Source organism: Antedon mediterranea, chromosome 2, assembly GCF_964355755.1.
Source record: "Antedon mediterranea chromosome 2, ecAntMedi1.1, whole genome shotgun sequence".
In the NCBI taxonomy this organism is placed as follows: domain Eukaryota; kingdom Metazoa; phylum Echinodermata; class Crinoidea; order Comatulida; family Antedonidae; genus Antedon; species Antedon mediterranea.
Genome location: NC_092671.1, coordinates 19,703,325 through 19,718,112, shown reverse-complemented (window position 1 = coordinate 19,718,112; position 14,788 = coordinate 19,703,325).

Here is a 14,788-nt window from a genome sequence, read left to right as displayed (position 1 = left end):
CATATATACAATTCGTTACCATATTCTAAGGATTTTTCTCCCATCACTCTCAGCACAGCAATCGCATCTCTGGTGCTTCTTCCTTTTACAAAACCAAATTAATCTATTCCAATATACTCTGCAAGTTTTGATGCCAATCTGTCATTTAATGCCTTAAGTACAGGCATGAATGTTAAATATAATATTTGGTTAATTGTACATAAATCAAATATTTGTAACAGAAATCAAGACGAAAAAACATGAATTTCCCTTAATATGGCCAAATACAAAATTTTGCAAAATTCTTCCATAAAAACCAGGAAGACCTTTTTTCAGTAGTTAGGTATAGTTAACCTAATGTAATAACATGTCTTGTGACTCCCTAGAAGGTGAAAAAAGATGGTGGATATACGGTGGATAATTTTTGCTATAGCATGAAAATAAAAATTTGAAGTTGAATAAAAATTCCAGAAATGTAATATTCAAGTTATATTACCTATAATTAGTCATCTGAAAAATTTTTTTACCACACTGTTTATTTTTCGTAGCTTTTTAAAATGCCTCTCTATTTACAAAATTTGTGTACAAAAGAATAGAGATTTTACTGTGTAATTTGAACTATCCCCCCACTGATAAGAAAGTGCTTATTTTCAACAAGCTCGTGTAACACAAATAAAATCCCAAAAATTATGAAACATAGGGGAAACTATAGATCGATAATTATTGGAATGTATGATCAATAGAAATGTTTTGCGCGCACCTGGCCTTTAAGTGTTATCTTAGATGTATGCGTTATGAGACTTATCGTTCGGTGTTCATCACATCGTTGGGTGTTTACTTTTTTCTCCAAGGGTATTACTACAGATTTAGTGAAATCCGCTGGCCATTTTCCTTGTGTGTAGATTTTGTTAGAGAGTTTGGTAAGTTCCAAGGTTGCTACTTCTCCTAATTGTTTTATCATCTCTGCAGGTATCCCATCTATGCCTTCAGCTTTTCTTTCATGTAGTCTTTTAATTCCTTTTGTAATTTCATCTTTTAAAAATATTGATCCCAGACTTTCTTCATTTACATTTTGTTCATCTTCAAGCGGACACACCGGGAATATTTAACATTGGGGTGGTTTCCCGTTGCCTTCCTCGCTGTATACTAGCAGCTGTCATTTAGTTTAAAGCTTGGACATCTCTAGATCGGTAACACAATGGCCATTTTACGCTATGTGTCATGCCCTTTGCTGTCATTTACAACAACACCTTTTCTGTCGGGGATTGGACCCTTAGCCTTTGGTTTTCCGTATCCTCTCCGCAAGGCACCGTAATTTATTTTCAGCCTACTTTACTATATTGTATCATTTCCAATAGTAATAATTCATTTAATGACCATCTTCTTCAACTAATTATTTGTTTTCACCTCAATCAATTGCGATCCAATGCAAATAATATATTACATCTTAAAATAATTCAACTCTGTATAATAATCACAATGGATCATAATTTAAAGTGAACATTGCTCTTTAAAATTTAGGTTTGTAAAAATAAATTGTTTCTGCTATACCAATACTTGCAAAATAATTATTGTGTCAATATTAACAAATTTCTGGTGCGATCCTGGCGTTGTCATCAAATAATATCAACATAATCTTACTTTTTTTTTTAATATTTTCATTTAAAAAGTTAGAATTTCTATTTTCTTTGCAGGCTTCTCGTGTAAGATATTACTCATTAACATGGATATTAATATTAATATAGAAGGTAAAAAACTTGAAAAAGTAAGTAACTGTAAACATTTAGGTGTCATTATCGATGAAAATTTAAAATGGCATTAACAATAGATCAAGTAAAAAATAAAGTAATATCAGGTCTTTACTATCTAAAAACATGCAGCAATATTTTCCCTCAAAGTATTCAATCATTAATGTACAAATCTATCATAGCCCACCATTTTGACTACTGCAATGTTGTATGGGTGTTTATAACCAAACCCTCAAATATAAACTCCAAGTACTCCAAAATAGAGCAGCCAAAATAATTACACATACATCTAGGTATGACTCTAGCTCACATGCGCTCAAAGATTTTAATTTGCCTAATTTAGACGAAAAACAATATTATAACGAAGCAGTCACAATGTATAAAATAATGAATAACTTAACACCATCCTACTTAAGAAACAGATTCTATGAACGCAAACAAACATATAATACTAGATCAAAAGATATTATAAGTTTACATAAGGCAAACACTGAGTACAAAAAGAAAAGTTTCTCGTATTCTGGCGCAAAGCTATGGAATAGTTTAAATGCTATAAACTCAAATTCAATTACAGCTCCTAATATACATATATTAAAAAAAATAATAAATGACTGAAGATAAGATATACTTGAAACTCTATGTTTTTCATGAAATCATTTTTTTGTATAGTTTTTTTAATCATTATGTACTGTAAATGATAAATTGTGTAAATAGTTTTGTAGTAAGTAACGGCCTTGTGAAAAACACCAATCTGGTGATCCAAGTGTTGCATCCGTTTTTAAATAAAGTTGTTATTAGTTTATTATATGTCTATACGTATTTCGTTTTTAAACCTACGAATATTTGAGTCCCTCACGCCTGTATTACCCACTAACGTAACAAAAATCAACCACTAATGTAACATTAACCACTAACCTAAAAAAAATCAACCACTAATTGATTGATTGATTGATTTTATTCGATGTTCATAAAAATAGTTTAAATATACAATGTACATATTTAAAAAGAATACCATGATAACCTATTAAGTCGACAAATAAAAATTAAACTTATTTCCAATGGGGTCCAATCCGTATTAACTGAAAAAGTATGTGGTTGGGCCTAGTACAAAGTATGATTAAGTTGGACGCAGTAAAAATGGAAAGAACAAGAAAATACCATCAAAAAACAATATAACAAAAATAACTTAATTAAACTGATATTCCAAGCTGTTCATTATTAAAATATTCTTTAAGTTTTATTTTGAAGGTTGCATTGTTTTGTATTAATTTAAATGAATAGGGGAGCCTGTTCCAGTCACGGATACCTAAAAAATAAAAAGTCGAATCATTAACGCCAGTAGCCTTAGGAGTGACAAAATTAAATGGTGTAGGCCTACCCCTGGTGAAATGGTTATAATGATCAGAAATTAACAAAAAGTTATCCTTAAGGAAAGAAGGCGTATTAAAATTATAGCGAATTTTGTGAACATAATTTAATCTTAAAAACTTATTTCTGAGGCTGACATTAAGAAACCCAAGATCGGAAAGCTCTTTGGCACCTACTATGTGAGACCTCAGACCAACATTTAAAATAAAACGTGCCATCCTGTTTTGGGCAGTTCGTAATTTATGTTTAAGATTCTTATTGACACCGCCGTACCATGCCGAGGCAGAATAGTCAAATATGTACATTGTATTAAAGCAGTGCTTAATAGTTTACGACATTTTTTATTCAAGCACGAACTTTGCCTATGTAAAAACTTTAACCTTGACTTAACTTTACTGAAACACTAGTTGCAATAATATCAGATGATACATATTGGTCTAAATTGCTTGATTGATTCTACGGCCCATTAATTCCACAGAAAACTCTTTAACTTTGTTAAGCTTCGCTTTTGCTACCAAAGATAATAATTTCGGTTTTGCCAAAATGTTAAGATAATTTGTTTTCAGTTAACCAGTCCTTGCACTTATCTAGGACAATACTTAATTTATGAGCGATTTTGGTGTCATCGTGATGAGAATACAGAATCGTAGAATCATCAGCATATAGCAATAATTGAACATCAGAATCAATACAAGAAGCAATATCATTTAAATAACAAAAAAAGAATAGGGCCCAAGATGCTACCTTGCGGTACGCCATGAGTAACTATAAAGGTTCAGTTCAGAGCAGGTAACATTCACACTGACAACTTGTGTAACGATAACGTAACAATAGGAGAAAAAACTCGTGTCATATTTTTTGTTTTGAAAGTTGGAAATCTAGGAATTGAGTTTCAGTCATGTTTGTCTGTTTGTTCGTCCGCTATCTTTAACTGGATAAATAATGGTGTTACATTTACCTAAAATGAATTTTTTGGCTAATATACTGACAACGTTTGTCTGTTTATCCTTCAATGTTTTATTTCTCAATCTTCTTCAGCTTAATCGACCACCTCTCATAAGTGACCACCTCTCCAACCAACGACTATCAACATCTCGTAAACCACCTCCCTAAACCATACATCGTAAGTGATCACCCTCATTAGAGACCACCTCCCTTAAGGGACAGCTTCTCATAATCAAACACCTCTCGTAACGACCACCTTTCGTAAAGCTTGGTTCCCACTAGAACTTAACGCAAGGATGTAAACGCAACGCAACCGTTTTAACCAATGACAAGCGAAGCGAATAAGCCATCGCTTGTGATTGGTCAATTCACTTGCGTTGCGTTACGTCCTTTTTTGCGTCGCCAGTGGGAACAACGCTTAAGCGATCATATCCTCTCATAACGGAAGCTTATCATAATCGACCACCTCTCGTAAGAGACCAGTGGTCATTTAAGAGAGATGACCGCTTACCAGAGGTGGTCAATTATGAGAAGGGGTCCCTTATAAGAAGTGAGTTTAGAAAAGGGGGGCACTTGCGAGAGGTGATCGATTATAATAAGACTTACTTACGAGAGGAGGTGATTCTTTACAGGAGGACGTGGTCCCGTACGAAAAGTGTATGTATTCACAAATTTAAACATAGGTTTGTAAAAAAACACAGGATTAAAACTGAACTTCAAAAAAGTCAAAGATTTCCAACTTACAAGAATTTTTTTTTAATAGTTCAAACATATCTCAACTTTTTCTACTGTTCTTACGTTAGTGGTTAAATTTGGTTACGTTAGTGGTTAATGAAGTTTGTTATATTAGTGGTTAAACAGTAATTGTTACGTTAGTGGTTTATGAAATTGTTCCATTATAGTGGTTGATTTTTGTTTCAACTTTACGATCCTGTTCGTTACATATTACAACTGCATTGCGGAAATATTAGAAATGCTTATGATAATGTTTGGGCGGGTTTTTTTTTGGAATGTTCGTATTTTGATACATTTACGAAATTTGCAAATACCTAGGTGAGAATTTTATTTTATAGCAATAATAAAAATGATTAGCTAACTTTGAGAGGGGCAAGATATCGATTTGTTTTCTATCCTTTTATTTTATTTCCGATTACATAAAAAGAAACTCCTTTTAAATCGCCTTTCAGCCTTTCAGCCCAAAGAGCTGAATTGTAATATAGTTACATCAAACGAACAACATAACACGGTTATGAAAACGACAGAAAAATACAATATGATTGCAGCAATAAATTAAGTGTAAAATGTTTGCAATCGTCAAATACAAAAGGGTCATAGATAATAATTCAGTCGTTATAAACACATAATAATTGTTTTCATCTTGTTGAACTTTTGATGTTGTGATACTTGATTTCGCACTATTTGAGGGGTTTAGTTTTGTATGCATCTTTATCCAATCAAACGTAATACATAATTGACACCAAGATATCAATATTAGCCATTCCCTGGAGCTAGCGTGTAATAGATGATTAATATCTCCTCATCGCCAGAGTGTATCACCTCTAACCTATGTTGTCAATATCAACTCTTTCAACGATTATCTTTTGATTGTTTTTTTTTAACAGTGTCACTTGTAAAGAGCCGCAACTTTAATTTTTTTAAAATGGTGAATTACTTTAGTAAACAATCGATTTCTGCCTTAGACCTATAAGACTAACATTGAAGGCCTTATACCTTATAATACTACAATACTTTATAAAAATCCAATGTTTGAACTGGACGGAATTTTATTTGAACGCTAAAGGAATTTAAGAATTATAAACGAACTAGTCACTAAAACAACTAGATTTGCTAACAGTTTAATTTCTGTCTATTTTAAACTTTTTATAACATTTTGTTTATATTTTTAATGCTGTCTTGATTCTTACACATTTTTATGCGATATTTTGACATAACTTTAAAAAGTTGAAGTTCAACGAAGTGGAGTATATTGAAAGCAAAGAAAAGTCGAAGAAGATAGAGCGCGCATGGATTTAAGTATTATTAAGCAGAGAAATCCTAGCATCATTTACACCTTTCCTCGATTCTTCTTGTATGCAAACTGATGTGGATCAAGAAGTGAATCCCATTGTTTCATAAAATGCGCACTGACAGCAATAGGTTTGAAGTCATTTTGAGAATTAGGCCTAATAGTAGTGATTATAGATGGAGGGGATAGGCCTAATATGCAGATCAAAGTGACCACTCTCTGGAATAACTGGAATAATCACAAAAAAATTTTCCTTGGTAAACTATATATTAAGACATCCTTACTTTTAATTCTAACATCGCCTAAACCATAATTATCGTAGTCGACAGATTTCGGATTTAGTCCATTCATAAATATAGTATTCTAAGATTTACCGAAAGATGGATTAAGAAGAATACCTATATTAATCATTATAAACTTGATGGTTATAATATGATAAACAAAAAACATAAAAGACAGAGAGGGAGGTGGAGTAAATATATACGTTAAAGAAAGTTTAAATTACGAACTGACTTGACTATAGATGCTAATATATCTGATTCACTCTTCATTGAAATCGCTAAAAAATCTAAAATATTGTGGTTGGTATTATTTACCACCCTCCTAACTCTCTGATTTTACTGATAAACTCGAAAAGGTCCTCCATAGAGTCAAAGAAAATAGACATTGCTTTATCCTAGGCGATTTCAACATTGATATTAGTAAAAATACAGCCAACACCAACTCATTTATTGATACTGTTGAATCTTCATCTTACTTTCCATTAATAAAAAAATCCAATCCGTCTAACTGAAACAACTGCAACACTTATAAATAATATTTTGACTAATTATAGAAATCTTTATCTTGAACCATTAAAGAAATCATTATCCCATTTATATTATTTTAGATGATCTCAATATGCCTTCACATAACACATCATCATCTACAACAATTAAAATCATAAATCAAACAACCATTAATGATCTTAATAATACAGTTTTGCAAATTAATTGGAATCCTATTTACGACTCAAATGACACTAATATGATAATATGTTCATTGAAAAAATCCAACATACGATTGAACGAACAATCCCACTAAAAAAAGAAGAAACTAGAAAGCCACTCCGAGGGTGCATACCTCCGCCTACTGTAAAATTCTCCTACATAAGATTTCTCCGGGAAAATATATAAATCCAAAGGCAAATTACTGAACAAATGAGAATGCTGTGGGTATCAGTGGCTGGATCTCAATGGAGATACAAAAAAAAGCGAAAAGCTAAATCAAAACGATAAAGTAAAACAGCCAGAAAAGTTAGCAGAGCTTTCGGGCAACACTAGCCCTTCATCAGTGCAAGTGAAAATATATATATTTGTATGATTTAGGCTAATTCCACTACAAGCATGTGTATGCGAGTTTGGTGTAATAATGTAACAAGCCTTTCAATTAAAAATAGCTTCAGTTGACTAACAATAGAACAGCAACGCGAAAATCAAACGAGTGAATTTGAAAAGAAATAGGGTTTTTAAACAAAGGTGCACATTAAATCAAATTATGTTTTTAAATTACAAATCACAAATTATAACTCTTGCCTCTTGTACAAAAAATGAAGTTTTTTGGACAAGTAGTTCTCGAGAAAATGCAATTTTAGTTTACTTGTTACTTTAAGACTGCTCGCCGGCTTTTGAAAAATTCTGTCCTATCATTTAACACTAGCAGGTATGAAAAGTATACTAAAAAGTGGTCCAGAATTGGGACCATGGTCCCAAATGGTTCCAAATTGACAACATATCTATCTGTATATTCATTTTGGTAAAGATCTTGAAATTACTTTTTGAGTAATCCTGCTAACAAACAAACAAACAAACAGACAAACAAACACACGCGATCGATTACATATACCTCTTTGGTGGAGGTAAACAACTATGGTATACACCAAGGCAGTATTCTTGGGTCATTTTTATTTATCATATAAATTTTTTATTTGTCTTGTGTGAGTTCACCTCACGTTTATTTAAATTCTCATTGGTGAATATATTATAATACATATAAGTACATTTGTGACAATTACAAGTAAGTGTTTAAAGTAGTTAAAAATACTGGTATATTTACATAAGATGCTTGAATTCAGTATTAACCATATTTGTTTTCATTTAAAATTTTAGATACGATTTTAATTAAAATTTAAAAATGAGAAATGGCAGTAAAATACATGATGATTAAAATTTTCTCGTTAAACTATCTTATTTGTGATCTTATTTGTGTTTGAGTAGAGAGGCTATAAACTCAGAGGAGGAAAAAGTAGTATCCTATTAACCAAGATAAAAGGGATGAAATGAAAAAAGAGGAATGCAAAAGTTTGAAAGTTAGATATTTAGAATAATAGCGTGCAATGATAACCGTAAGGTTAGAGTCCATACACTGTGCAAGTCCAAGATGCAATTTTGGCTCTGTGTGTATGTGAGACGCTTCATACCCGATGTCACCTTAGTAAACTACTACTTACAATTTGTATTTAAGATATAAAATATTGCAAATATAGAAAAAATATATATATTAGACAAATACAAATACATGCAGATAACATTGACATGTATACAATATAAATATTGCAAATATAGAACAAAAAATACCAATACATACAGATTATATTGAGATGCCATCAATTATATTGCATCACCAATGATTAAATGATTCATGTAGCGGGATATCATATACACATCCATGTATTTGAATAACTGTCATCGGTCATTAAGTATAACTGATGCCTAAAAACAGAGTTTACTTTAATATACATCCATTATAATAAGGTAAGGAAAAAAAAGGAATCAATAAAATAATTACATTCTTACCAACAAGTCTTTTTTTGATAGTTTTAATAGTTTATCTTTTAAATTATTCGTCCATTTCTTCTGAGCCTTATGTAAATTATGCATAAATTCAGTTGTTAATAAATGCTTTAATTCATAGCAAAATAATCTCTAAATTATTTTTGATTCCTGATTTTGTTTCTTTTCTTTTCTTATTACTAAACACGATTTATAAATGCAAAAAGTAAATATTGAAGTAAGTTCATTTACTGTTTTCGTTTCCGATCCTTTAACAATATTACGCCATGTTATATCAATCTTTTCTACAAAACAGTTCAAGATCAAAAACTTAAATACAATCCATATGGGTTTAATCTTATTACATGAAAATAACAAATGTTTTTCAATTTCAATATTACATCTTTCACATATGTCATTTATAGAAAGATTCCAAATTTTTAGCTTACTTTTACACGCAAGAATACGATGTAGTAGTTTGAAATTGAATTGGGCAACTTTTGTGATTTGTTGCATAGAAAACACCTTGTTAGCCTATACCATACGGTATCCTATTCAAAAGTGTAATTTTGAAATTCTGTCTCTCATTTTTTTTGTGCTAAAGGAGTTGATATTAAATTTTCCACAAATAAATTATAAAGTAGTTTTGCATTAGGTTGTTTTGTATGAAGCCAAAAGCAATCAGTGTTCGTTTGATTATTTCCATGTTCACCATTCAAAATAATTTCCTTCCACGATTGTGGTATGGCATTCATTAGTCCTATATATTCAATTAATCCATTTTGCTTCTGTGATAGTAATGGTAACACTTCATTCATTGGTAATAATTCTCCTTAATTATGTCATTCATTGTTCTAACGCCTTCATTTAGCCAAACTTTGAAATAGATTGACTTTCCATTTAACTGTATACATTTATTTTCCCACAATTGTTGGTTTTTAACGTCTTCAATGTTTTGTGGGTCAGACCAGTTAAAGTTATTTACTATAGCAATTAGCATTTCTGTATATAAAAAAACAGGCAATAGTTTCAGATCTGAATGATATTAACAGTATACTTAATAGGGTGCATAAAATAATTAGGTATACATTTCCATTTTCCTGGATCTGGGCTAAGGAGACGCTTAACCCAGTTTAACTTCAATGCTTTGACTTTTGCATTAAAATTAATCATATTTAAACCACCTTTATCTGTTTTTCTATTGAGTGTGGTTCTTTTAATCTTTTCTCGTCTACCACTCCACATAAAACTATGTATTGTCTTTCCCACCTTGGGCAAGATATATTTTGGTACGGTTATAATGCTAGCATTGTATATTAGTTTAGATATGGCTAGAGTTTTAATTATAATAATTTTTCCAAAGAACGTAAGATTTCTTCTCTTCCATAATCTTAAGATAATTTCTAAAAAATAATCTCATCGTCCCAGTTTTTTTTTCACATAATTTGTTATCGTATCCAACATAAATTCCTAGAAACTTTACAGGTTTCTTTGTCCATGTAATATTACATGGTTCTGTATATATTAATGATATTTTTAATTCTTCAAATATTGTTAACATCACTTTATTCGCTGATGATACAAATCTGTTTTTATCAAACTCCAATTTGAATACTCTTATTGATAATTGAACTCCAAAATTGCTTAGGTGCAATAAACTTTCTCTTAAATGGGATAGATATATAATAGGTCTATATTTTAAGGACTAAAAGAAGTAAAAATGTTAATATATCCATTATATGTGCTGATAAATCTATATCCCAAACAAATCACTAAAAGTTTTATAAGAGTTGTTTCAAAACTAATATTGACCTCGCTACTTAAAAAATGTCTAAATATGTTAGTTTACTTTTTAAAATTCGTCACTACCTTCCTTTAAGTGCCCTCCCTTCTTCTATCTATCTATAGGCCACTTATTCAACCTCTCATCAACTACTGTAACATTATTTTTCACTTCATATGCTTCTTACACTGACATCCATACGAGCTATAACTTGGTCTGAATATCATGCACCAACAAGTCCTTTCTTTCACATATTTTTTTTTAAATTTATTAAAAATTGATGATGATGATATTAATTACTAAATAGTCATCTTTATTAAGACTATAGTTTCTACTAGTCTGTTTCGAGCCCTTGTGCCTGGAACAATTTATATATAAAATGTATCATGTATTCCAAAAATTATGTAAGTCGAATCTATTTAATAAGTATGCCTTAAGATCTGCCAATACTACTGTAACCTTTTCATATGTAGGCCTACATTTTAACTTAATTTTTTTTTAAATTGTATTTACTGTTTTATGTTAGGTCATCAACCACGTACAAGCTTTAGCTTTTTGCTGATGGCCTTGTAATCTTTTAGTGTATTTTATTCTTTTCTTTTTAATGATATTTTTCTTTGATGAATAATGTTAATGAAATGAAAAAGTTTACAGTGTAAAATACCATAACACTATAATAAAAGCACAAAAGGTAATTTTGGTTCATTAGACATTTAAATCAAGGAGCCTTTTATCGACCTTGATTTAAAAACATTCAACAATTAAACAATTAATACTAGAGTAAAATTAATACCGCTAGGCATACTCAAGCTACTATTAGGAAGATGTTGTCGATGTTTTCCTACTATAATACACACAAATTTTATCTAAACAATTTGTCTAGTTCGGCGTGCCATATTGATAAATATTCGTTATAAACGCAGTCAGTCGATCTGGAAGCAGCAGTCGTGTCGTCGGTGAAAAAAGAAACGTTATTGGCCTGGAATGTGTACAACACTCTCGACAAGAGTAGTAGGCCTAGTAGACTATGTTTGGTGTTTTATTTAATTATGAAGACAGATCAGGTAGGTTTGTGGCTATTTGTGGTAGCCTAGCCCATGCTAATACATCAATTGTTGTTACCCAGCAGGTCGAATAGGCTAGGCCTAGCCGCCTGCCATTGCCATCGGCATCATGCATGATAGAAGAAGGAGGCCTAGAGGAGGGGCCTAGGCCTAATAATACAATAATACAGTAGCTACCTAGGCCTCTACTACTAGCCTAGCCTAGACTATTAGCTAGGCTAGCTAGGGTAGACTATTGGCCTAGTAGTAGTAGCCTAGGCTAGGCCTGCTAGAGGTAGGCATGATGCTCTTTCGCGCCGCTCTTTTTTCTGTAGGAGCTAGGCAAGTGGCGGAACGGCTAACAAATATAGTCTGACCAACATAAAAACTAATTAATATTTATTATTATGAATAAAATAATCGCTGTGGCTAAAGATACGGTACCGTATCCCAACTTCCGTTTGCTAAAGTAAAGGTACAGTAAAATTGCATTACGTCATTATCAGTCAGGCAGTGGGGTGGTGGTACTGTACATGTGTGACGTCATCGTGTAAGGACTTTGGATTTGTTTTCATATCATGATCAACCGCTTATTAACATTTTCTTTATGCTTCATTTATCGCTATTATTGCCATCGTGTGTGACAAAAACTAAATGTAGCCTATGTTTGTTATTATTGGAAAGCCAAAACATGTTGATTTTAATTCTAGAATACAGAAAACTGTTTCAGAAGAGGCCTACTATATATAACCTAGCCTCATTATTGCTCTATTACTACAGCATCGCTGTTGTCGCCCGTTATTAAACTTCTGGATTTAACATTGCTAGGTCTAGGCCTGGGGCTGAGTCACAGAATCAGAACCGGAAGTTAGAATACGGTACCGTATATTTAGCCATAAAATAATAGAAATAGGCCCAGATAAGCCTGAGTGAAAATAGGCATACAGTACTGTAGGCCTCCTATGTAGGCTAGGTAAAGAGTAAGACTATTTATATTATGTTTCCTAACTAGAAGACTAGGCCTAGCCTATCTTACTCTCTTCGTTCGGTATTTACTGTAGCTACAAACTCAAATTTGTACTCGCCTATGATATTGGTCCTTTTTGTCTGCCTTTGCAAAGGTAGTGGGACAATTTGGCCCTGAGACTATTCGGCCCAGGACAATTTGAGCCTGGGACTAGTATTAGCCCCAGACAATTCGGCCCGAGGACTATTCGGCCCAGGAAAATTTGACCCTGGGACTAGTATTAGCCCCAGAAAATTCGGCCCGAAAACTATTTGCATAAACTTGCGTATGTATTATGTATGTATATTCATTTTAGCAATCATTGGTTTTTGTCTAAAGTGAAACGTTTCGGCCCAAGAGAGGGCCGAATTGTCCTACCAAATCATCCTGGGCCGAATCGTACCGGATTATCAACTGTACTTGATTACACATTAAAAGTATTACTGTAACTTACAGTGTAAGCAACATCCTCCTTTAAATTTATAAAAGTACAATATTCAAATAATAGGATGAGAGCATATCTACACTGCACAAAAATACGATTTATGAGGAAAGAGCCCAAGTTCAGGCAGAGTTGTGGAAGGATCTCTTTAACAGGCAGATATCTTCTTTTTTTTTTTGCCAATTCCATATTCCAAATAAACCAAAATAAATTCATTGTCAAAATGTTACTGTACAAACTGACTCAGCTTACATTTGGTTATTTAAATGATTTAGATGAAGTTATAGTAACTGATAAAGTGACATGTTTGTTACAAATTGAAACCATACGACAGAACCAACAAAATCATAAAATGTTTTACAGAATTTCATTTCATTTACTTATTTGACCAACAAACTATAATGTAAAATAAGGGGACTTGGTCAGGGACTGGTAAAGTAAACAAGATTAAAGTCAGTCTATAACCTTAAGAGTAAGCAGTCTCATGATCTTAACTACAGTATATAGTATTAAATTTATAATTTTAATAGACGTGTTTTATTATTTAAATTTGGCATTTCCTAAGGGAGAGGACTGAATAGGTAAAGAAAATAGATTAAGAATCTTATTATTATAAATAATTACTAACAAAGAGTTTAATTCTGGACCTCAATAGAAGCACTTAATTCAAAGAACCTGAAGTGTACTTGAAAACTAAAAGATTTTTACTAAACCGGAAGTGCATTTTGAAATCACAATACAATAATAAAGATTCTTTTACTTTACATTATCTAGTGTCCGGTAAAATTGTATATACAAATAAAAAACTACAACATTCCATATCATTTTTGTACAACAACAAAATATTTTAATTTGTAAATTACCTATGCTTATGGAATAATGCGTCCAGTATAAAAAATATAACAAGACAAGACTACTGTATAACTAGAAAGCCACTCAGAGAGTGCATACCTCCGCCTACTGTATAATTCTCCTACATAAGATTTCTCCGGGGAAAAAAAATATATATTGTGTGTGTGTCTTAATGCTGTGTGTGATTTAGGCTAATTTCACTACAAGCTTGTGTGCGAGTTGGGTGTAAAGGTTATGTAACCAGCCTTTCAACTAACTAATAGTTTCAGTGGACTAATAATAAAACAGGAACGCCAAAAACAAACGAGTAAATTTGAAAAGAAATCTTTTTTTTTTAAACTACTCGTATCAACCTGTACATTATTAATCAAATTATGTTGTAAAATTACAAATCACAAATTATAACTCTTGCCTCTGTACTAATATGAAGTTTTTTGGACAAGTAGTTCTCGAGAAAATGCAATTTCATTTTATTGTTACTTTAAGACTGCTCGCCGGCTTTTGAAAATTCTGTCATATTTTAATACTAGCAGGTCTGAAAATAATACTAAAAAGTGGTTCAGTATTTGGACCGTGGTCCGGATTGCCTCCGAAATTTAATGTGCTTGACTAGATATCTATCTGTATTTTCATTTTGGTAAAGCTCTTGCAATAACCTTTTGAGTAATCCTGTAAACAAACCGACAAACAACGAAACAGACACATGCCGATTGATTACATACTTTCTTGGTGGAGGTAAAAAACCATAAAATTAATCTCTCCCTCTTATACTACCGTAAATGGTAA